This window comes from Trachypithecus francoisi, unplaced genomic scaffold, assembly GCF_009764315.1.
Source record: "Trachypithecus francoisi isolate TF-2019V2 unplaced genomic scaffold, Tfra_2.0 Lachesis_group2, whole genome shotgun sequence".
NCBI lineage: Eukaryota > Metazoa > Chordata > Mammalia > Primates > Cercopithecidae > Trachypithecus > Trachypithecus francoisi.
In genome coordinates, this window is record NW_022681465.1 from 50,956,358 (window position 1) to 50,982,899 (window position 26,542).

A 26,542-nucleotide genomic window follows, 5' to 3' on the forward strand; every position below is an offset into this window, starting at 1 on the left:
TTTTTTTTTTTTTCCAGTGCTCTACACTTGTGATTTTCAACATTGCTGAAATGTACATTTTGACATTGACACTGATGATATTACCTCCAACTTCTACTGCCCCTGACACAAGAAAGGTAAGTCATATTTTGTGTGGTAAACACATGTGCACGCGTGTGCGCGCGCACACACACATACACACACACAATTGTCAGCAATAGTCTGCTTTTTGAATCCAAGAAAAGGACTTAACACAAACTTCTTTTCTGAAGGTGAGAAAATAAGTAGAGCAATCAACAAGAGATTTTTTAAAGTGCTCATTTTGCAGCAGTTTCAGTGAAATTCCTTCTATGGAATGTAACTGACCTGTGACTAAGTTCCAAAATATTTATAAAAATGTCAACTGCCACATTTTTCTATTAAACTCTATTGAAGTGACTCATAGATTTAGAAAATAATAGAATGGTTACTATTATTGTAAATGTAGGTGATCTTGTATAATTTTGAATTTTCTATACTCCAGGCATTGAAAGTATCTCAGATACATTGGATCCTATTATACCTTTAACCTATTTATTTTACTCTTACATAATGACACCTTGACATATTTAGAGATTTGTTTATGAAAGAAAAGCACTAAAATATAACCATCCTAAGCAAAATAAAACTCTATTGGTCCAAAGGAATACCTTTTGTGTTTTTTTTAAATTTTATTTATTTATTTATTATTTAATTGTTACTATTTTTACTTCTTTTGGCTTGAAAGTGATCCACATGATTTTTATTCTTCTGGTAGTTGCTCTTACATGTGTCACGTTGGTTTGCTACACCCATCAACTCGTCATTTACATTAGGTATTTCTCCTAAAGCTGTCCCTCCCCCAGCCTTCCACCGCCTGACAGGGCCCGGTGTGTGATGTTCCCCTCCCTGTGCCCATGTGTTCTTATTGTTCAATGCCCACTTATGAGTGAGAACATGTGGTGTCTGGTTTTCTCTTCTTATGTTACTTTGCTGAGAATGATGGTTTCCAGTTTCATACATGTTCCTCCAAAGGACATGAACTTATCCCTTTTTGTGGCTACATAGTATTCTGTGGTGTATATGTGCCACATTTTCTTTATCCAGTCTATCATTGATGGGCATTTGGGTTGCTACCAAGACTTTGCTATTGTGAACAGTGCTGCAATAAACATATGTGTGCATGTGTCTTTATAGTAGAATCATTTATAATCCTTTAGGGAGCTTGGCTGGGGAAAGGAATATCTTTATAATTACATGATTATACTTATTATAAAGCAATTCTCTGTAGAATTTTTAAAGTTATATTTCCACATTGGGGCAAATTGTTATAATACATTTCATAGAACTAAAATGGTTAAATTATAATCAGAATATAATATATCATGTCTTTTTTCCCTTATAGTATCAAACATGCAAAATGACAATGCTGACACATACCATATAATTCAAAATATATTCCCTTTGTAAAATTTAGAAATTATTATGGGAATATGGTGTTTCTCAATTTAAATATCACCTTTCATTTCTAAATAAGAAATATTTACACAATTAATTGTAAGTAGGGGACATTTACAGTATGTTGTTATTTTATTTTGAGTAAACAAATGGTAACAAATAGTAATAGTGTCTTTTCAAATATTTTTCTCCTTTGGTAATTTGAAGTTAAATGTGAAAAGTCCCTAACACAGAGCAGAAAACCCTGCCCTATTTATTAAATATGCTCTAAAGACCGAGATAAATGTGATTAGGGAGGATTTTTGTGTGTTTGTTTTGGTGATTGATAACAGATAGCATATCTCAGTCTTACCTTTGATCAGGTATTATGCTTGAAAATATGCATAAATTTCTGGTTTAATCTCACAATAACGAAGAAAATAAGGGTTATGATGAACCTGAGATTTGCAAGTTAGGGGCTTTCCTGGTAGTCAGGAAGATAAGTAGCTCTTTCCACTATGTTTCTTTGGTTACAAGTTAGAGAAGTAACACTAAGCTCACGTAATCATACAGGAAAAAATATTTATTAAGGCTCAGAGTCTTCTTAATAAATGCAGAGCCCATATAGACTCAACCAGGCATTAAAAAGTGTTTATAACTTGCTGTTAGATGGTTTTGTGTGTCCTAAATTGATTAATTCTCTCTATCTGAAAAAATAAATCTGCCTTAGCTTTTATATTTTCATGATGTAATTTGCTAAAATTGTACACATTAGTTTGAGCAACCTGAAATTAATTATTCTTTCTGTCTCAACCTAGGTAAAATGTGCTTTCTTAAGCTAATCAAGTTATAAGAGAAGAAAATTATATGAATCTACTCCCTGTTGTATCCAGGGAGAATGAGAAATTAATAAGGCTATCCAAAAAGGGGCTACTATATGAGCAGAACTAGCACAATACTTAGAGTCAGCGTTAATTGTCTCAAAATATATGGTTTGAAGATGACTCAGGTTTATTAAGAAAGCCTTCCACATTCTCTTGTACTTTGCTGTCTAACTTTTTTCCCAGACAGCACTAACTAATAACTGTATTCTATATTTGTCAATAGCAAGTTAGATTGCACAAATAACTGGGTTTCAGAAATACTAGTGTGGCAGGGGAAACCTTATAATACAAGAGGTTTGAAATTTAGATTGTAAGTTACTTTGATTAATAAAAGTTCAATTATTCTTTGTGTTCTCAGGAACAGAGAGGTCAATAATTTCTGGGATCATTTTTATCATTTGCAATTTTGCAAAATCAAGAAACGTGAAACTTTAAATTTTAAAATAAGACACACAAAGGTTAAGATGTAATTACAAACAAAATCCAGAGACTTCACCCAATGTGCTTACTGCTGTACCGTACCTGAGCACAATAAGAAATGGAGGAGTGCAAGATATTTGAATTTTAATTTCTAATGTGAAGCAAAGGGAGGGAAACTATTTTGTTGTTTTTTGTCACGGTATAGGTAAATAATTTACACAGAAAATTGTTTTACACTGGTACTTCTTATGGTGGGATAGAAAGTCTGAAACTTTTTTATTTCAATAACTCATTTTTAACAGTCTCCTGAGGTGCTATATGAAATAATGTATCATGGTGCTTGATAGTATGGGTTCTTAAGAGAGATGCTAGAGTAAAATACTATCTCTTACACTTGACATCTCTATGGTATCGGTCAAATTACCTATTGTTTCTAAGTCTCAGGTCCTAATCTGTCAGTTTGACTTAATAATGTAGCTATTTCTAAGGATTCCACAATATTATGCAAAAGAATACATCAGTGTACCTGGCACGTAGTAAATCTCCATTAATATTATATATTATCATTATAGTTTGTCAATGTGTTTTCCCAAGTAAAATATAATTTCATTTTAATCTATCCAGTGTTCATTATTTAAATAAGAAATTTTAGTAAGTCACTCAAACATTCATATATTTACATATTAAAAAGTAGATGATCTTTACCTGGTTTATTTCATTTAACATAACCTCCTCCAGTTTTATTCATGTTGTTGCAGAAAGCAGGATTTTTATCATTTTTTTTTTTTTTTTTTTTTTTTGAGGCGGAGTCTCGCTCTGTCGCCCGGACTGGAGTGCAGTGGCTGGATCTCAGCTCACTGCAAGCTCCGCCTCCCGGGTTGACGCCATTCTCCTGCCTCAGCCTCCCGAGTAGCTGGCACTACAGGCGCCCGCCACCTCGCCCGGCTAGTTTTTTGTGTGTTTTTAGTAGAGACGGGGTTTCACGGTGTTAGCCAGGATGGTCTCGATCTCCTGACGTCGTGATCCGCCCGTCTCGGCCTCCCAAAGTGCTGGATTACAGGCTTGAGCCACCGCGCCCGGCCGATTTTTATCATTTTTAAGGCTAAATAATATAACATTGTATACATATATGCCACATTTTTGTTGTTTATTTATCTGTCCACAGACATTTAGATTGCCTTCAGATCTTGGCTATTGTACATAATACTGAAGTGAATTTGGAGGGCAGATATTTCTTCAAAATAGTGATTTTATTTTCTTATAATATATATCCAGAAATGAGATTGCTGGATCATATGGATATTACGTTTTGTTTTGTTTTGTTTTGTTTTTGTTGTTTTGTTTTGTTTTGTTTTGTTTTGCGGAACCTCCATACTGCTTTCCATAATGGCCATACCAAATTACATTCAAGTCAACATGTATAAAATTTCTCTTTTCTTCATGCATGTCCTCTCCAAAACCTGTTATCTTTTTTTTTAAAAAATAGTCTTCCCAACAAGTGTGATGTGATATACCATTATGGTTGGGATTTTCATTTCCTTAATAATCAATGATATTGAAGACCTTTTTCTATAACTGTTGGCCATTTGTATGTCTTTTTGGATCAATGCCATGATCTCAATTATACAAAGGGTAACCAAAGACTTCATGGAAAATGTGTATTATGACAAGACTATGCATCAATTTCAAAACCAAATTTTGCACCAAAATAAACCCATATAAGCTTGCTAATATTTCTGAATAGGTCTAATTTAAGGCATTAAGAATAACTAAGTATCCATTTATGAAGAGATTATCAGAAAAACATAAATTTTGTTAAAATTTCAGCATGAGCAAACATCAAATATATGGTGAAGATTGAGTTTTAAAATGGTGAAATAATTAATGTTTTATGAAAAATTTATGGAGACAATTCCCCAAGTAAATCAGCAGTTTACTAATGAACAATTCATTTTAAGAAGGGATGAGGTGATGTTGAAGATGAAACCTGCAGTGGCAGACCATTCATCTCACTTTGAGAGAAAAAAAAAATCATCTGTTTGTGCCCTAAAGAGGACCAACAATGATCATCAGAAACAATAGCGAACATGATAGACATCTCAACTGATTCAGATTACACACTGATTGAAAAATTTGAGTTGAGCAAAACTTTCCAGACAATGGGTGCTAAAAAAAAATTGCACCCAGGTCAGCTGAAGACAAAAGCATAGCTTACAATGAAAATTTTATGCAAGTGGGATCAAAATCCTGAAGCATTTTTTGAAGAATTGTAAGAGCTGATAAAACATAGCCTTGCCACTATAATCCTGAAGACAAAGCACAATCAAAGCAAGGCTATCAAGAGGTAAAAGTGGTCCAACCAAAGCAAAAGCAGACTAGTCAAGAGTAAAAGTTATCACAACATTTTTTGGCAATGCTCAAAACATTTTGCTGGTTGACTTTTTGGAAGGTCAAATATCAATATCATCTGCTTATTATATGAGTGTTTTGAGAAAATTGGCCAGAATTTCAGCAGAAAAAAGCTGTACCAGATAGTTCTTCTCTACCACAACAAGGCTCCCATTCATTCCTCTCATCAAACAAGAGCAATTTTGTAAGAGTTTCAATGGGAAATTATTATACTTCTGGCTTATACTCCTCAGTGGTCTCTATTTGACTTTTTTGTTGCCTAATCTTAACAGGTCTTTAAAGAGCACTTATTTTTCTTCAGTTGGCAATGTAAAATGATTGCATTAACATAGTTAAATTCCCAGGACTCTCAGTCCTTTAAGGATGAACTAAATGGTAGCAATAATCACTTATAAAAGTGTCATAAATTTAATGGAGCTTAGATTGAGAAATAAAGTTTATATTATCATTTTTATCTATTAATTCTACTTTATTAGAATTCTAATTTCCATGAAGTTTTTGAAGTCTCCTCATAGGTGAAATCTAAAAATGTCAAAATCATATAAACAGAGAGAAGAAGGGTAATAACTAGGGGTTAAGGGCCAGGGAGATTGGTAGTTAGGAGATGTTGGTGAAAGGGTAAACATTTGTAGTTATAATGTAACTAAGTTCTAGAGATTTAAGTTAAAGCATAGTGACTAAAGTTAAAATGATATATTGTATGCTTGAAATTTTATAAGAGAGTGGCTCTTAAGTAATCTAAGCACACACACACAAAGGGTATCTGGAGTAATATCAGCAAGGTGGTAAACTAAAGTATTCTCCAGCATCATCACACCCACTCCCACAATGAAAGTACCACTAGCAACTAATCAAAGACAAGAATATTACTCTATATTTACCAGAACTTTAGGGGGAAGAAACCAACCCCTCGATCTGAAGAAATAAGAAAATGAGTGACCACAAAAAGATAACTGTTTTAGACTGTACTAGCCCCTTTCCCAAGGAGGTGCAATGCCAGTCACAGATACTTTTTCTAGACCTACTTTTTCCATGATAGGGGGAGGAATTTGAAAGTGTACATTAATCTCTTCAGTAGTCTGGGATTTTTGTGGGAAGCCCACTTTGGTCCTATTCCACGAGAAGCAATGGGAGTCCCACAGGGGCTGAAACACATAGGATATATTGGAGACAAAGAGTCGGAGCACTGAACACAGTAACTGACACCCAAATTGTGGTAATTTCTCTGGGTTCTGATCAGCAGAGACACCATGATGAAGAGATTGAACAGATTTCCAACACCACAGCAACACCAGGTGCTGGTATGGAGCCTTACCCTGACCTAGAAAAAACTAAAAGTTTGGTGATTAATTTCCAACATCACTTAAGTTTGCCTCAAGCCCAGAAATCACTGTATATCTGTGATTAAATATCAGTGGAGTCTTCAATTCTGGTTCTCTCAATAAGTCTTCACCAAGCTGGGAAACAATGGTGGGGCAACAATTTAGTTTCATAGTACTATGTAAGTTCCAATGCTAATAATATTTCCTCCCCACAATTGGAAATAATTGCAGGTCAGTGATTGAGTTCTATTATTAAATAATAAATATATAACATCACCAAAGTACACTTGCAAAAGCTGTAAGTGGTGGCCCTCTCCTCAAATGCACGGGCATCAGCATAAAGATACAAGAATTGTAAAAATAAATAAATCAATCAATAAATAGGAAAATGGCATCACCAAAAGAAACCTGTAAATCTCCAATAATGTACCCATATTAAGATTTTTTTTTTTTTGGTAGCACCTCAAAAGAACAGGCAAAACATGAAAAAATAGACAAATATGACTACATCAAACTAAAATGCTTCTGCACAGCAAATAAAACAACTAATTGAGCAATGACACAACCTCCAGAATGGGTAATAGTATTTGCATACTATGCATCAAACATGGGGTTAACATGCAAACTATATAAGTAACCAGAACAATTCAGTAAGCAAACAAACAAAAAATTCAAATTATCCAATTAGAAATGAGCAAAGATTTGAACAGGTCTCAAAAGAAGTGTTCTCAAAAGAAGACATATAAAAGGCCAGCAGTTATTTGACAAAAGCATATCACTAGTCATCAGAAAAATACAAATAAAAAGAATGAAGAGATATTACCTAACCCCAGTTAAAATGGCTTTCATCAAGAAACAGAAACAACAACAAAAACAACAAAACAGATGCTGGTAAGAATTAAAAGAAGAGTATACTTTTTATACACTGTTGGTGGAAATTTAAATTAGTACAGCTGTTATGGAAGGTAGTATGGGGTTTTCTCAACAAATTAAAAATGAAATTATCATATAATCCAGCAATTACACTATTGGGTACATATTCACAGGAAATGAAATCAGTATGTTGAAGAGAGAGCTGACCTTCCATAGTTATTGCAGCACTATTCACAATGGCCAAGAGATGAAATCAACCTAAATGCTCATCAATGAACAAATGGAACTAACAGAAGACGAGAAATACCCAAGATCAGAGCTGAATGGAAGGAGATAAAGACATGAAAAAACCCTTCAAAAAAATCAATGACTCAAGGAGCTGCTTTTTGAAAAAATTAATAAAATAGACTGCTAGTTGCATTAATAAAGAAAAATAGAAAGAATAATCAAACAATCATAATCAGAAATGATAAGGGGAATATAACAATGGACCCCACAGAAATACAAACAACCATCAGAGAATACTATAAAAAACCTATATGAACATAAACTGGAAAGTCTATAAGAAATGGATAAATTCCTGGACACACCCTCCCAAGACTAAAACAGGAAGAAATTGAATCTCTGAGTAGACTAATAATGAGTTCTGAAACTGAGGCCATAATAAATAGCCTACCAACTAAAAAAAACCAAGAAACAGATGGATTCATAGCTGAATTCTACAAAAGGCACAACAAAGAACTGGTATCATTTTTACTGAAACAATTCCAAAAAATTGAAAAGGAGGTACTCCTCCCTAACTCATTCTATGAGGCCATTATTATCCTCATACAAAAACCTGGCAGGGATACAACAAAAAAAGAAAAAGAAATCTTCAGACCAATATCACTGATGAACATTGATGCAAAAATTCTCAATAAAATACTGGCAAACCAAATCCAGCAGTACATCAAGAAGCTTATCCACCACAATTAAGTTGGCTTCATTCCTGGCATGTAAGTTTGGTTTAACATATGCAAATCAATAAATGTGATTCATCACATAAAAAAAAAACTAAACACGAAAACCACGTTATTATCTAAATAGATGCTGAAAAGGCCTTCGATAAAATTTATCATTCCTTCATGATTAAAACTCTCATTAACTAGGTATTGAAGAAATACATCTAAAAATAATAATAGCCATATATGACAAACCCACAATCAATATCATACTGAATGGATAAAATCTGGAAGCATTCCCCTTAAAAACTGGCACAAGACAAAGATACCCCCCTCACCACTCTTATTCAGCATAATATTGAAAGTTCTGGCCATGGCAATCAGGCAAGAGGAAAAAATAAAGGATATTCAAATAGGAAGAGAGGAAGTCAAACTCCCCTGCTTTGCAGATGACATGATCCTATATTTAGAAAACCCCAAGGTCTCAGCCCCAAAACAATTTCAGCAGAGTCTAAGGACATAAAATCAATGTGCAAAAATCACCAGCATTTCTATACACCAACAACAAATCATGAATGAACTCCCATTCACAATTGCTACCAAAATTATAAAGTACTCAAGAATACAGCTAACAAAGAAAGTGAAAGCCTTCTTCAAGAAGAACTACAAACCACTGCTGAAAGAAATCGGAGAAGACATAAACAAATGGAGAAACATTCTTTGCTCATGGATAGGAAGAATAAATATTGTGAAAATGGTCGTACTGCCCTCAGTAATTTACAAATTCAATACTATTCCCATTAGACTACCATTCACATGCTTCACAGAATTAGAAAAAAACTATTTTAAAATTCATAGGGAACTAAAAAATGACCCCAAATAGCCAAGACAATCCTAAGCAAAAAAAAACACAAAAAACAAAAGAAAACAAAACAAAAAAACGGAGGCATCACACTATCTGACTTCAAACTACACTACAAGGATGCAGTAACCAAAACAGCATGGTACTGGCATAAAAACAAACACACAGACCAATGGAACAAAATAGAGAACTCAGAAACAAAGCTACACACTTAAAACCATTTGATCTTCAACAAACTTGGCAAAAACAAGCAATGGAGAAATGATTCACTTTTTAATAAATGGTGCTGGGAATGCTGGCTAATCATATGCAGAAAATGGAAACTGGATCCCTTTTTTACAACATATACAAAAATTATCTGAAGATGGGTTAAATACTTAAATTTAAAACACAGGACTATAAAAACCCTCAAATAAAATCTAGGCAATAGCATTCAGGACATAGTCATGGGCCAAGATTTCATGACAAAAACACTAAAAGTAAGTGCAACAAAAGCCAAAATTGACAAATAGGTCTAATTAAACTAAATAGATTCTGCACAACAAAACAAACAATCATTTTAGTGAACAGACAGCCTACAGAATGGAAGAAATTATTTCAGGGAGAAAATTTTTCAATCTATCCATCTGACAAAGGACTCATATCCAGAATCTATAAGGAACTTAAACACATTTACAAGAAAAGAACAAACAACCCCATTACAAAGTAGGCAAAGGACATAAACAGACACTTCTCAAAAGAAAACATTCATGTGGCCAACGAACATATGGGGAAAAAAAAAATCAATATAACTGATCATTAAAGAAATGCAAATCAAAAGCACAATGAGAACACCATCTCATGCCAGTCAAAATTATGAGTGTTAAAAAGTCAAGAAACAACAGATGCTGGAAAGGTTGAAAAAGAAAAAACAGAAAAAGGAATGCTTTTTCACTGTTGGTGAGAGGTAGATTAGATCAACCACATGGAAAACAATGTAGTGATTCCTCAAAGACCTAGCAACAGAAATACCGTTTGACCCAGCTATCCCATCATTGGGTATATACCCAAAGGAATAGAAATCATTCTCTTGTAAAGATAGATGCACACATATGTTCATTGTAGCACTTACTATTCACAACAGCAAAGACATGGAAACAACCCAAATGCTCATCAGTGATAGACTGGATTAAAAAAAATGTGGTACACACACACCATGGAATACAAGAAATGAGGTCCACCATAAAAAGGAATTAGGTCATGCCCTTTGCAGGGACATAGACGGAGTTGGAAGCCATTGTTTTCAGGAAACTAATGCAGGAATATAAAACCAAACACAGCACATTCTCACCTATAAGTGGGAGCTGACTGATAAGAACGGGGAGGGGAACAACACACACTGGGGCCTGTAGGATGGGACCGGGTAATGGAGATAATCAGGAAGCATAGCTACTGGTTGCTGGCCTTAATACCTAGATGATGGGATGATCTGTGTAGCAAACCACCATGGCACACATTTACCTATGCAATAAACCTGCACATCCTGCACATGTACTCTTGAACGTAAAAATTGAAGGAAAAAAAAGAAAATCTAGTAGGGTCAGAGATGGCGCATTATGGCCAAATAGAACCCTCCAGTGATGATCTCTCTATAGAAACACCACATTGAACAGCTAGAACAACTAGCCATGCAAGAAGCATCTTCATAAAAACACAAAAAAATCAAATGAATGATCCCAGTACTTGGTTTTAATATAATAACAATAAATGAGACATTGAAGAAGACAGAAAAACAAGAGAACTCTTGGACTTTTTACACCACCATCCATCAGCCCCAGGCAGAGTAGTGCAGAGAGAATCTCTGTGCTTGTGAAAAGGAGACTGAAGTGAAGATGGGATTCAGTGCCATCCTAATACAATGGAAAAAAACACTAGGCAGAACATTTTGGTACTCAAGGAAGACATATTTCAACTAGCCCTGGAGCATAGGGGAATCCCCTGCCTCAGGAGAAGGAACTCAAGTCCTGGTTGGCTTCAGTACAGGCTGATTAAAGTGGAACCCTAAATACGTTTGAGTTGTAATCAGGCCATTGTGATGATGGCAGTCTTTGGGCAAGACCTAGTGATGTGATGGTCTCACTGTCAGGGGAATTGTGATGCAGCCCCGTACAACACCAGCTGCAGTGGCCACATACATGCCTTTGTGGTTCTTCCCCCAACTCTAGGCAGTGCAGTGTCAGGAGAGACCCTTTAACCTTGGGGAAAAGAGAGGGAAGGAACACAGTGAACTTTTTCTTGCAACTTGGATACTAGCTCAGCAACAATAGAAGACAGCATCAGGCAAAATACTGCAGCTCTGATTTCAGACTTTTGCTCTTAGATAGCATTTCCAGACCCACCCCTAGCCAGAAGGAAATCCTCTGACCTAGTGGAACAGACTCAGTCCAGCAGGATTCACCACCTGCTTACTAAAGTGGCCTTAAACTGTGAATAAACATCAGCAACAGCCAGACAGTAAAGGCCACATCCTTAGGCAAGCCCCAGATAAGCTGGTCTGGGAGACCATAGGCTTTATGTGCAACCCATTATGGTGCCAGATGTGGTGGCCACAGGAGTGTCCATGTCAAAGCATGGACTCCTTCCCCAATTCAAAGCACCATAATGCTGAAAGAGACTCCTTCAGCTTGAGGGAAAGAGTGAGAAACTTTGCCTGAATACCCAGGAAATTCTCCCTTAACTTTCCCAAGTCCCCCATCACTGCATATATAGGAGTTTCAAGAATTGCAGTATTCCTGGACTTAAGGTGTCCACTAGCTCTGAAGTAGCTACAGTGACCACAGGCTTAGACAACAAAACTCAATTCCCTTTGGATTTTTGAAAAGCCCTTTTTATTTTATTTATTTATTTATTTTTATTTGTTGTTTTTTAAAAATTATACTTTTAAGTTCTATGTGAAAAGCCCTTTCAAGAAGGATGTACACAAACAAGCTCATACTGGGAAGATTGGAATAATTGCTTCTCTCTTCAGTGCTCAGACATCAGTGAACATAGGCAAGATCAAGAATATCCAGGAAATCATGACCTTTCCAAATAGATTAAATAAGAATCCAGTGACCAGTCCTGGAGTGATGGAGATATGTGACTTCTCAGGCAGAAAATTTAGAATAGTTGTCTCAAGGAAGCTCGATAAAATTCAAGGTAACAGAAAAAGAGAAGTCAAAATTCTGTCTGAGACTTTTAACAAAAGTTTGATATAATTTAAAACTTAAGTGGAAATTTTGGAGCTGAAAATTCAATTGACAAACTGAAAAAATGCGAGTCTCCCAGCAGCAAAATTGATCAAGCAAAAGAAAGAATTAGTGAACTCAAATATAGTTTACATGAAAATACATAATTAGAGGAGACATAATAATTATTATAACAAGGAAATGAATATAAGATCTAGAAAATAGTGTCAAAAGGCAAATATGAGTTATTGAAGAATGGCCTTAAAGAAGATGTAGAGAAATATAATAGGGTGAAACTTTTATTCAGAAAAGTAGTAACAGAACTTTACAAACACAGATAAAGACAAAAGTGTCTGGTTCAAGAAGGCAAAAGAACACCAAGTAGTCTCAACCCAAATAAAACTACCTCAAGGCATATAAATAATCAGACCCTCAAAAGTCGAGAATTATAAAAGGATCCCAAAAGCAGCAAGAGGGGATGAAAAAGCCAATAACATCTAAAAGAGCTCTGAAACACCTGACAGGAGGCTTCTCAGTAGATACCTCATAAGCCAGGAGGGATTGGATGACATATGCAAAGTACTGAAGTGGGGGGAGGGCAGGGGGAGAAACCTTCTAACGCAGAATATTACATTCAGCAAAGTTATGCTTCAAAGGTTAAAAAGAGAGGGAGCGGAGCAAGATGGCCTAATAGGAGCAGCTCCAGTCTCCAGCTCCCAGCACCAGTGACACAGAAGACAGGTGATTTCTGCATTTTCAACTGAGATACTGGGTTTATCTCACTAGGGAGTGCTGGACAATCGGTGCTGGTCAGCTGTTGAAACCCAACCAGGGAGAGCTGAAGCAGGGCGAGGCATCGCCTCACCTGGGAAGCACAAGGGGGAAGGGAATCCCTTTTACCAGCCAGGGGAACTGAGACACACAACACCTGGAAAATCAGGTAACTCCCACCTGAATACTGTGCTTTAAGCAAACAGGCACATCAGGATATTATATCCCACACCTGGCCGGGAGGGTCCCACACCCACGGAGCCTTCCTCATTGCTAGCACAGCAGTCTGCGATCTAACTGCAAGGCAGCAGCGAGGCTGGGGGAGGGGCACCCGCTATTGCTCAGGCTTAAGTAGGTAAACAAAGCCCTGGGAAGATCGAACTGGGTGGAGCTCACAGCAGCTCAAGGAGACCTGCCAGTCTCTATAGACTCCACCTCTGGGGACAGGGCACAGCTAAACAACAACAACAACAACAACAAAAGCAGCAGAAACCGCTGCAGACACAAACGACTCTGTCTGACAGCTTTGAAGAGAGGAGTGGATCTCCCAACATGGAGGTTGAGATCTGAGAACAGACAGACTGCCTGCTCAAGTGGGTCCCTGACCCCTGAGTAGCCTAACTGGGAGACATCCTCCACTAGGGGCAGACCGACACCCCACACTTCACACGGTGGAGTACACCCCTGAGAGGAAGCTTCCAAAGCAAGAATCAGACAGGTACACACGCTGTTAAGCAGTATTCTATCTTCTGCAGCCTCTGCTGCTGACACCCAGGCAAACAGGGTCTGGAGTGGACCTCAAGCAATCTCCAACAGACCTACAGCTGAGGGTCCTGACTGTTAGAAGGAAAACTAACAAACAGGAAGGACACCTACACCAAAACCCCATCAGTACGTCACCATCATCAACGACCAGAGTCAGATAAAACCACAAAGATGGGGAAAAAGCAGGGCAGAAAAGCTGGAAATTCAAAAAATAAGAATGCATCTCCCCATGCAAAGGAGTGCAGCTCATCACCATCAATGGATCAAAGCTGGACGGAGAATGACTTTGACGAGATGAGAGAAGAAGGTTTCAGACCATGAAACTTCTAAGAGTTAAAGGAGGAATTACGTAACCAGCTCAAAGAAACTAAAAATCTTGAAAAAAGAGTGGAAGAATTGATAATCAGAATAATTAATGCAGAGAAGGCCATAAACGAACTGACAGAGATGAAAACCGGGACACGAGAAATACGTGACAAATGCACAAGCTTCAGTAACCGACTCGATCAACTGGAAGAAAGAGTATCAGCAATTGAGGATCAAATGAATGAAATGAAGCGAGAAGAGAAACCAAAAGAAAAAAGAAGAAAAAGAAATGAGCAAAGCCTGCAAGAAGTATGGGATTATGTAAAAAGACCAAATCTATGTCTGATTGGGGTGCCTGAAAGTAAGGGAGAAAATGGAACCAAGTTGGAAAACACTCTTCAGGATATCATCCAGGAGAACTTCCCCAACCTAGTAGGGCAGGCCAACATTCAAATTCAGGAAATACAAAGAACACCACAAAGATATTCCTCGAGCAGAGCAACTCCAAGACACAAAATTGCCAGATTCACCAAAGTTGAAATGAAGGAAAAAATCTTAAGGGCAGCCAGAGAGAAAGGTCAGGTTATCCACAAAGGGAAGCCTGTCAGACTAACAGCAGATGTCTTGGCAGAAACTCTCCAAGCCAGAAGAGAGTGGGGGCCAATATTCAACATTCTTAAAGAAAAGAATTTTAAACCTAGAATTTCATATCCAGCCAAACCAAGTTTTTAAATGAAGGAGAAATAAAATCCTTTACAGATAAGCAAATGCTTAGAGATTTTGTCACCACCAGGCCTGCCTTACAAGAGACCCTGAAGGAAGCACTAAACATGGAAAGGAATAACCGGTACCAGCCATTGCAAAAATATGCCAAAATGTAAAGACCATCGAGGCTAGGAAGAAACGGCATCATCTAATGAGCAAAATAACCAGTTAATATCATAATGGCAGGATCAAGTTCACACATAACAATATTAACCTTAAATGTAAAAGGATTAAATGGTCCAATTAAAAGACACAGAATGGCAAACTGGATAAAGAGTCAAGACCCATCAGTCTGCTGTATTGAGGAGGCCCATCTCACATGCAGAGACATACATAGGCTCAAAATAAAGGGATGGAGGAAGATCTACCAAGCAAATGGAGATCAAAAAAAAGCAGGGGTTGCCATCCTAGTCTCTGATAAAACAGACTTTAAACCATCAAAGATCAAAAGAGACAAAGAAGGCCATTACATAATGGTAAAGGGATCAACTCAACAGGAAGAGCTAACTATCCTAAATATATATGCACCCAATACAGGAGCACCCAGATTCATAAAGCAAGTCCTTAGAGACTTGCAAAGAGACTTAGACTCCCATACAATAATAATGGGAGACTTCAACACTCCACTGTCAACATTAGACAGATCAACGAGACAGAAAGTTAACAAGGATATCCAGGAATTGAACTCATCTCTGCAGCAAGCAAACCTAATAGACATCTATAGAACTCTCCACCCCAAATCAACAGAATATACATTCTTCTCAGCACCACATCACACTTTTTCCAAAATTGACCACATAATTGGAAGTAAAGCACTCCTCAGCAAATGTACAAGAACAGAAATTATAACAAACTGTCTCTCAGACCACAGTACAATCAAACTAGAACTCAGGACTAAGAAACTCAATCAAAACTGCTAAACTACATGGAAACTGCACAACCTGCTCCTGAATGACTACTAGGTACATAACGAAATGAAAGCAGAAATAAAGATGTTCTTTGAAACCAATGAGAACAAAGATACAACATACCAGAATCTCTGGGACACATTTAAAGCAGTGTGTAAAGGGAAATTTATAGCACTAAATGCACACAAGAGAAAGCTGGAAAGATCTAAAATGGACACTCTTTAACGTCACAATTAAAAGAACTAGAGAAGCAAGAAGTACCACATTCAAAAGCTAGCAGAAGCAAGAAATAACTAAGATCAGAGCAGAACGGAAGGAGATGGAGACACAAAAAACCCTCCAAAAAATCAATGAATCCAGGAGTTGGTTTTTTGAAAAGATCAACAAAATTGATAGACCACTAGCAAGACTAATAAAGAAGAAAAGAGAGAAGAATCAAATAGACGCAATAAAAAATGATAAAGGGGATATCACCACCGACCCCACAGAAATACAAACTACCATCAGAGGATACTATAAACACCTCTACGCAAATAAACTAGAAAATCTAGAAGAAATGGATAATTTCCTGGACACTTACACTCGCCCAAGACTAAACCAGGAAGAAGCTGAATCCCTGAATAGACCAATAGCACGCTCTGAAATTGAGGCAATAATTAATAGCCTACCAACCAAAAAAAGTCCAGGACCAGATGGATTCACAGCTGAATTCTACCAGAGGTACAAGGAGGAGCTAGTACCATTCCTTCTGAAACTATTCCAATCAATAGAAAAAGAGGGAATCCTCCCTAACTCATTTTATGAGGCCAACATCATCCTGATACCAAAGCCGGGCAGAGACATTACAAAAAAAGAGAATTTTAGACCAATATCCCTGATGAACATCGATGCAAATATCCTCAATAAAATACTGGCAAATTGGATCCAGCAGCACATCAAAAAGCTTATCTACCATGATCAAGTGGGCTTCATCCCTGGGATGCAAGGGTGGTTCAACATACGCAAATCAATAAACGTAATCCAGCATATAAACAGAACCAAAGACAAGAACCACATAATTATCTCAATAGATGCAGAAAAGGCCTTTGACAAAATTCAACAGCCCTTCATGCTAAAAACTCTCAATAAATTCGGTATTGATGGAACGTATCTAAAAATAATAAGACCTATTTATGACAAACCTACAGCCAATATCATACTGAATAGGCAAAAACTGGAAGCATTCCTTTTGAAAACTGGCACAAGACAGGGATGCCCTCTCTCACCACTCCTATTCAACATAGTGTTGGAAGTTCTGGCTAGGACAATCAGGCAAGACAAAGAAATCAAGGGTATTCAGTTAGGAAAAGAAGAAGTCAAATTGTCCCTGTTTGCAGATGACATGATTGTATATTTAGAATACCTCATCATCTCAGCCCAAAATCTCCTTAAGCTGATAAGCAACTTCAGCAAATTCTCAGGATACAGAATTAATATGCAAAAATCACAAGCATTCTTATACACCAGTAACAGACAAACAGAGCGCCAAATCATGAATGAACTTCCATTCACAATTGCTTGAAAGAGAATAAAATACCTAGGAATCCAACTTACAAGGGATGTAAAGGACCTCTTCAAGGAAAACTACAAACCACTGCTCAGCGAAATAAAAGAGGACACAAACAAATGGAAGAACATACCATGCTCATGGATAGGAAGAATCAATATCGTGAAAATGGCCATACTGCCCAAGGTAATTTATAGATTCAATGCCATCCCCATCAAGCTACCAATGAGTTTCTTCACAGAATTGGAAAAAACTGCTTTAAAGTTCATATGGAACCAAAAAAGAGCCCGCATTTCCAAGACAATCCTAAGTCAAAAGAACAAAGCTGGAGGCATCACAATACCTGACTTCAAACTATACTACAATGCTACAGTAACCAAAACAGCATAGTACTGGTACCAAAACAGAGATATAGACCAATGGAACAGAACAGAGTCCTCAGAAATAATACCACACATCTACAGCCATCTGATCTTTGACAAACCTGAGAGAAACAAGAAATGGGGAAAGGATTCCCTATTGAATAAATGGTGCTGGGAAAATTGGCTAGCCATAAGTAGAAAGCTGAAACTGGATCCTTTCCTTACTCCTTATATGAAAATTAATTCAAGATGGATTAGAGACTTAAATATTAGACCTAATACCATAAAAACCCTAGAAGAAAACCTAGGGAATACCATTCAGGACATAGACATGGGCAAGGACTTCATGTCTAAAACACCAAGAGCAATGACAACAAAAGCCAAAATTGACAAATGGGATCTAATTAAACTAAAGAGCTTCTGCACAGCAAAAGAAACTACCATCAGCGTGAACAGGCAACCTACAGAATGGGAGAAAATTTTTGCAATCTACTCATCTGACAAAGGGCTAATATCCAGAACCTACAAAGAACTCAAACAAATTTACAAGAAAAAAACAAACAACCCCATCAAAAAGTGGGCAAAGGATATGAACAGACATTTCTCAAAAGAAGACATTCATACAGCCAACAGACACATGAAAAAATGCTCATCATCACTGGCCATCAGAGAAATGCAAATCAAAACCACAATGAGATACCATCTCACACCAGTTAGAATAGCAATCATTAAAAAGTCAGGAAACAACAGGTGCTGGAGAGGATGTGGAGAAATAGAAACACTTTTACACTGTTGGTGGGATTGTAAACTAGTTCAACCATTATGGAAAACAGTATGGCAATTCCTCAAGGATCTAGAACTATAAGTACCATATGACCCAGCCATCCCATTACTGGGTATATACCCAAAGGACTATAAATCATGCTGCTATAAAGACACATGCACTCGTATGTTTATTGTGGCACTATTCACAATAGCAAAGATTTGGAATCAACCCAAATGTCCATCTGTGACAGACTGGATTAAGAAAATGTGGGACATATACACCATGAAATACTATGCAGCCATAAAAAAGGATGAGTTTGTGTCCTTTGTAGGGACATGTATGCAGCTGGAAACCTTCATTCTCAGCAAACTATCGCAAGAACAGAAAACCAAACACCGCATGTTCTCACTCATAAGTGGGAACTGAACAATGAGATCACTTGGACTCGGGAAGGGGAACATCGCACACCGGGGCCTATCATGGGGAGGGGGTAGGGGGGAGGGATTGCATTGGGAGTTATACCTGATGTAAATGACGAGTTGATGGGTGCTGACGAGTTGATGGGTGCAGCACACCAACATGGCACAAGTATACATATGTAACAAACCTGCACGTTATGCACATGTACCCTAGAACTTAAAGTATAATAAATAAATAAATAAATAAATAAATAAATAAACAAAGGTTAAAAAGAAATAAATAATAAATATTTCCTTAGACAAACAAAAGATGAGGGAATTCATTAATCTTAAGATCTTGGCAACTTTTATAACAATTTATTTTCAGATATCAAAGACAAAATGTTTCAAAATGCATGTTAAAATCTCTCACTTTTAAAAAGCATTTAGAATTTTCCATTTTGACATATCAGCTGAAAGTGCACAAAATGCCTAGCAATGTTTTACATTAGGAAGCCATTTTATTGAGTTAAAATGAAAGGAAATGAATTTTATAGACTTACTTTCAAATATTCTTCTATATAGCACACCCTTTTGTGAAAGAGTTCTAGTTACATGAAATATGATGAAAACAAACAGTTTAATTTGTATTTTATTCCTTTAGATTTTGTGATATATATAGCACTTATTTTGTAATACATTATACCATAGGCTGGTATAATCATATTGTATATATTTACATATATTTATATAAATATTATATAACATATAAATAATATGTTATATATAATATATTAGATAGATTTACAAATTTTGTACTATATATACTTATGTATCTATATATTTATATTTTATATGTAAATAAGTTTATATTTACATATATATCTATTATACATATATTACATACATAATATATAAGTATATATTTACACATAATATATTATATATAAATATATATTATAAACAGAACCAATAGAATATGAGTATATACTATTGAATATGAATATATGTGTACATTGTTTTACATACATAATTATTTTCATCTAAAGAAGACATTTCTCTAGGATTTAAAATTTGTGTTATATATTGGTATATTTCTACCATCCAGCATCTACCACAAAGGTAAGGACACAATGAAGTGTTTAGTATATATCTTACTAAATGTTTTGCTGAAATACTGTATTTAATTGTGGAAAATATATTTGGAAACATTTCTATCACATTCAAACTTGAGGAACCATGTAGAATGACTGTAAAGTAACAAATTTGACATTAAAAATGAGCTAATAATAGTATCAGATAACTCTATATTCTTCAGTAGTCATGATATGTAGTAACCACTTTCATTTTAGCAAAATAAAAACAAAGAAACCCAAGTATTACTTCTGTAATATAATCTCAAAATCTACAGCTTGTATGAAAACTAAATCTTGTTCAGCACTCATAGTTAAGATCCTGATGCATTTTTCCTGGAGGAGACATTCTACAGGAAACTTTGTTGCTGGCAAAGCTTATACTATCTGGAACTAAGTAAACAGTTCATAAACTGTCTACTAGAAGTCAGCAGTAAAAAATCAATCTCTGAAACATCCACTAGACTGGAAAAAAAAAAAAAAAAACTTCCTGAGATACCAAATAATTTATTCAAAGCTTACACCCAACTCATGTGTCAAGCAGAAATTTGTTTGAAATTCCCAGTTTAGAGAGTATATGATCTCTTACTAGAGCTAGTAAGAATCATTTCAGCAATATTTAACCTGGGGGATAATGTTGTGGTCTACAGCTGGGAAGCCAGTTAAAAACAAGACAATCAAAGTTAACTTTACTCTTAACAGTGATCTTGCAACTGTCTACTCTGAAATCTTGAACTTCGTCCAACTTAGTCCAACTCTTTCTCATTTTAATGACCCTAACTATTGCTATTCAATAGAAAATAATGAAAAACAGCAAAACCCAAGAACTGTTTAAGTCTGTATGTTTATAAGTAAAATTAAAAAAATAAAGCCAAGTAATGTTATTATGCCTCTTTTCATAGCTGTATATGTAAATTATATATGCATCCTATTAATGTTTCTGAACTATTTTGAGTAAAAACAGATTATGCCTGGGGATATTCACACTTCCCCATACACACTTGTCCACTTTGGGAGGCCGAGACGGGCGGATCACGAGGTCAAGAGATCGAGACCATCCTGGCTAACACAGTGAAACCCCGTCTCTACTAAAAAAAAATAAAAAAAAAAATTAAAAAAAAAATTAGCCGGGCGAGATGGCGGGCGCCTATAGTCCCAGCTACTCGGGAGGCTGAGGCGAGAGAATGGCGTAAACCCGGAGGCGGAGCTTGCAGTGAGCTGAGATCCGGCCACTGCACTCCAGCCTGGGCGACAGAGCGAGACTCCGTCTCAAAAAAAAAAAAAAAAAAAAAAAAGGAAATTAGATATATTCACACTGGCTTAGCTTTTTTTTAAATGTTTATTTTCTTAGTTAAATAATGAACCCACATTCTGGTGGTAGATATGACACAACTGGGTTAGTAAATATAGAAGCAACAACAGTCTAGGTCATTATTATTAAAAGTTCTTTATCAGTTGACTTTTTGGTATGTTTTATAATATTAATATATGGGGTCATAGCAAACCTATAGCATTTTTTCATTTTACATATTTTATTGTTGCACAATAAGCAAATAGTAGTTTCTAAAGTGTATGTGCTCAGCTCAATAATAGTTCACAAAGTGAACATACTTATGTAATCAGCACCTATGTCAAAGCAAGTTGAATATATACCAGTCATCCTGTAGCTGTTACATTACATGACAAGGGTAATCGCTATTCTGACTTCTAGGAATATATATATATACATATATACACATATATATATGTGGAATATATATATGTGGGATATATATGTGTGTGTGTATGTATATATATATATATATATTCCAGCCATTTTTAAAATAGTATACAAATAAATTATGCAGAATGAACAATTTTGTGTTTTTGGCTTCTTTGGTTTAATATTAGGTGTGGAAGATTCACTCATGTTTTTGAATATGGTTTTGGTTCAATCTTTCTTTTTGCTATACATGTGTTAATAGTAGTACATTGAATGAATATACCACAATTTATTTATCCATAATTCTGTTCATACGTATTTAAGATTTTACTGTACCAAGGCTTGTAAGAAAAAAAAAGCTGCTATAAACATTATTTTACTTGTCCATTAGTGAATACACATAGAAATTTATCTTGTGCATATTACTAGAACTATGTATATGTCTATAAGAAATATGAGATATGTTTATCGGGGGTTAATAGATGTCAAATAGTTTGCTAAAGTGTTAAGTTTAGGAGATCTGTTTTACTTCATCTTCTCACTAAAACTTGAAATTATCTGGGTTTTTTTTTCTATTTTTGTTTCACTCATAAAGCTCTTTGATCTATTGTATAGCTTTGGGACATGAGTTGCTTTTCTCAGATAACATCAAGCATGTTTTAAATTTATTTATTGTCTATTTAGTTAGCTTACTTTTAGAGTAACTGTCTATACCTGTGTTTATTTTTCTTTTGGTTGTCTAATTTTTTTGATTCTTAATTTTTTTAATCTTCTGAGTATAACATTATTGATTTTATTGTGTCCTGTGTAATAAATATTTGCTTACACCAATATCATAAGATGTTTTTCTGTTTTTTTTTTTTTTTCCTAAATACTCACTTGTTTAACCTTTCAGATTTAGGACTGTAATAGGTAAGGGAAATTTTTTGTCTATGTTGTCAATAATATATTAAAAATCATTTTCCTATATTTGTATCCAATCAACATAGAACCATTTATTTTAATAAAACATTTTAACACCCTAGTATAGTGCTTTAAGCTTAAGTCAGATCAATGTATATGAGTGACTCCACTGCTGGACTCCTCCACCCCTTCTTCTTCTTCTTCATTTTTTTATTTCCTTGGTCAGTTTGTCTATGTTTGATAGAAAAAAACAAACAAATAAAACTCATACACACACGCATACATACATAAAGGTTGAAAGTGAAAGAAAAGAAAAAAATTATCATGCAAACACCAACAAAAAGATAACTGGTATAGCTGAATTATTATAAGACTATCTATATACTTTTAATAACAAGCTTTTTGAAAAATAAAAGGGATGTTTAATAATAAGAAAAGGTTCAGTCCAAAAGAAAAAAGTTGTAATTCTAATTATGTGTATATCAAAAAACATAACTCTAAAACACATTTTACATAATTCTAAAACACATTTTACAAAAAATTATACAGAATTAAAAAGGGAAGTGTATAAATCCATAGTCATAGTAGAAGACTTTAATACAGATCTTTGTATTAGAGCAAGTAGTTACAAAACAAAAGAAAGATAACAGCTAAAAAATCCATTTAGCCAACTTGACCTACTGATATGTAGAACAATGGAAAAAATAATGGCTGGGGATTTATTCCTTTCAAGTGCACGAGGAAATGTCACAAAAACAACTGTATTGGGCCGGGCGCGGTGGTTCAAGCCTGTAATCCCAGCACTTTGGGAGGCCGAGACGGGCGGATCACGAGGTCAGGAGATCGAGACCATCCTGGCTAACACGGTGAAACCCCGTCTCCACTAAAAAATACAAAAAACTAGCCAGGCGAGGTGGCGGGCGCCTGTAGTCCCAGCTACTCGGAGGCTGAGGCAGGAGAATGGCGTAAACCGGGGAGGCGGAGCTTGCAGTGAGCTGAGAACCGGCCACTGCACTCCAGCCTGGGCGACAGAGCGAGACTCCGTCTCAAAAAAAAAAAAAAAAAAACAACTGTATTAGTCAGAGTTCTCTAGAGGGACAGCGCTAATAGGATATATAGAGGGGAGTTTATTAAGGTGTATTGACTCACATGATCACAAGGTGAGGTCCCACAATAGACCATCTGCAAGCTGAGGAGCAAGGAAGCCAGTCCTAGTCCCAAAGCTGAAGAATGTAGGGTCTGAAGTTCAAGGGCAGGAAGCATCCACCATGGGAGAAAGATGTAGGCCCGAAAACTAAACCAGTCTAGTCTTTCCATGTTATTCTGTCTGTTTTTATTCTGACTGTGATGGCAGCTGATTAGACTGTGCCCACCCAGACTGAGGGTGGGTCTGCCTTTCCCAGTCAATTGACACAAATGTTAATCTCCTTTGGCAACACCGTCACAGACACCCAGGAACAATACTTTGTATCCTTCAATCCAATCAAGTTGACACTCAATATTAACCATCACAATAAACATAAGCTAATTCATCTAGAGAGCCTCATCACATTTCAAAGGATGGAAATCATTCTTAAAAAAAAATTTAAGGCTGGGTGCAGTGGTTCTTGCCTGTAATCCCAGCACTTTGAGAGGCTGAGTTGGTTGGATCACCTGAGGTCAGGAATTCGAGACCAGCGTGGCCAACATGGCGAAACCCCATGTCTACTAAAACTACAAACATTAGCTGAGCATGACACACGCGCCTGTGGTCCCAGCTACTCGAGAGGCTGAGGCAGGAGAATCACTTGAACTCAGGAGATGGAGGTTGCAGTGAGCCGAGACTGTGCCACCGCACTCCAACCTGAGTGACAGAGGAAGACTCTGTTTCAAAGAAAAAAAATTATAATACATTAACATTACGCTAAACATAAGAAGTAAGTACGTAAGTTTAAAGAAAACAAAATAACAGCTTGTATATGAGGCAATGCACTTCTAAAGGATTAACAAAAACAATTAGGAAATATATTTACATGCATAATATTGAAGATATGGCACAAGAAATCATGGGAGATGAATATTGATTTGAGAGAGATGTATTGTTTGTTTTGTTTTTTTAAAAGTAACTCATTTAAATTGTTAAATTTCAAGGATAGAGAAATAAACTTTCAGGCATTAGGCAAGCAAAGCAAATCATCCCTTAGGGTAAAAATAAAAATAATCAAGCTGGTGTTTGTTCTTTTAATGCTAAGAAGTGATGCCAGAACACAATGAAAAATTTGAATTCCAGTGTCTGGTCACAGACTCCTTAAAGCAAAATGATCATATCTGTCAGCATACTTACATTATGTGTAGCATTATAGAACAGATGTAGAAATAGTAACAACACTAATATGCCTAACATTTGAAGAAGCAGTGTAGAGTAGGGATCGATCTACATAAGGTGTTCAGGTGTGTCAGAGGTTGGCCAGGTGGCCTAAGTCTCCTTTGGACCTCATGCCAGAAAGCTGGTCCCGATTGTGAATGTTATTGATCAAAACAGAACTTTGGTTGATGGACATTGCACTAGGGTAAGGAGAGAGGCCGCTCCTTTCAAATGCATGTGGCTCACTGACTTCATCCCCAAGTTCCTACACAGCACCCTCCAGAAGTATGTCCGAGAAGCCTGGCAGAAGGCCAATGTCAGTACAAAATGGACAGCCACAAGGTGGAACAAAAGGATTGAAGCCATAGAAAGGAAAGCCAACATGACAGATTTTGATAATTTTAAAGTTATGAATGCAAAGAAAATGAGGAGCAGAATAATCAAGAATGAAATTAAGAAGCTTAAAGAGGCAGCTGTCATGAAAACTTCTCCCGAAAAAACACCTGCTGCTAAAGGTGCTGCTGCAGCTTCTGCAGCTGCTATTAAAGTTCCAGCAAAAAAACATGACCACTGTAGGAAAGAAGGCTCCAGTCTAGAAGGCTCCTTCCCAGGAAGCCACAGGCCAGAAGGCAGTGCCTCTTCCAAAAGCTCAGAAGGGTCAGAAAACTCCAGTTCCGAGAGCACCTGCTCCAGAGTCATTTGACAATATTGCATAAGAGGCTGTTATGAAAGTAAATAAAGGTTCTTTTTGACATGTTCAAGACTTTTTTTTTAAATCTAATTTGTCCGGGAAAGCCACCACATAGATTTTCATAGTCTTGTATTAATTTAACTATTCTGTTCCCCCCTTGATCCACTGCTATTTGTATATTTTGATAAGCTTGTGCATAACTCTGTAACACAGAAAACAGCTGATGGCTAGCTAGATCCTCAGACCAGACATTTTCAATAAAATGAAAATAGTAATACATAAGTATCATGTCCTGAGGAGACATTAGCTCAATCTCTCAATACATTTGATTACAAATTTCAATATAAGAAAATAATAATTATTTTAACAAGATCTGTACAGAATTATCTTGGTCATGACTGTTCAGCCAAGGATATTTCTTTTCTTCTAGTATATCTCTCACATGGGAAGTTTTATCTCCTCTTTCCAGTATGAAAAGAGATTAGAATGACATTTTTACCTTTGCTGCTTTGGAAGCACCTTTAGCTCAAAATAATTCTTATACCCACAAGGCATAGTTGGGGGTACATATTCTGCCATCCATCAATATCTGTCATTTTATCATTTGTTTCCCAGTTGATATATCAGTTTTCAATTTGTTTTACCCCATCCTGGCTTCTTTTAGATGAATAAAATACTATCAGCCCGTTTTTCCTCAATTTACTTATTTATGCATGCATGTTTTATTGTGCTTTAAGTAGTGTTCAAGATTTACAACATGGATTATTCACTTAGTTGATAAAAATTATTACTTTCAAACATTCCCCACAGTCCTAAAATCTTATACACAAA

General features: G+C 36.2%; 1 pseudogene; it reads left to right on the top strand.

Annotated features, from left to right (window-relative positions):
- LOC117066042 overlaps positions 1-25,736 on the top strand; it is a 78,082-nt pseudogene extending 52,346 nt beyond the window's left edge.
- Positions 25,737-26,542: the final 806 nt, after the last annotated feature.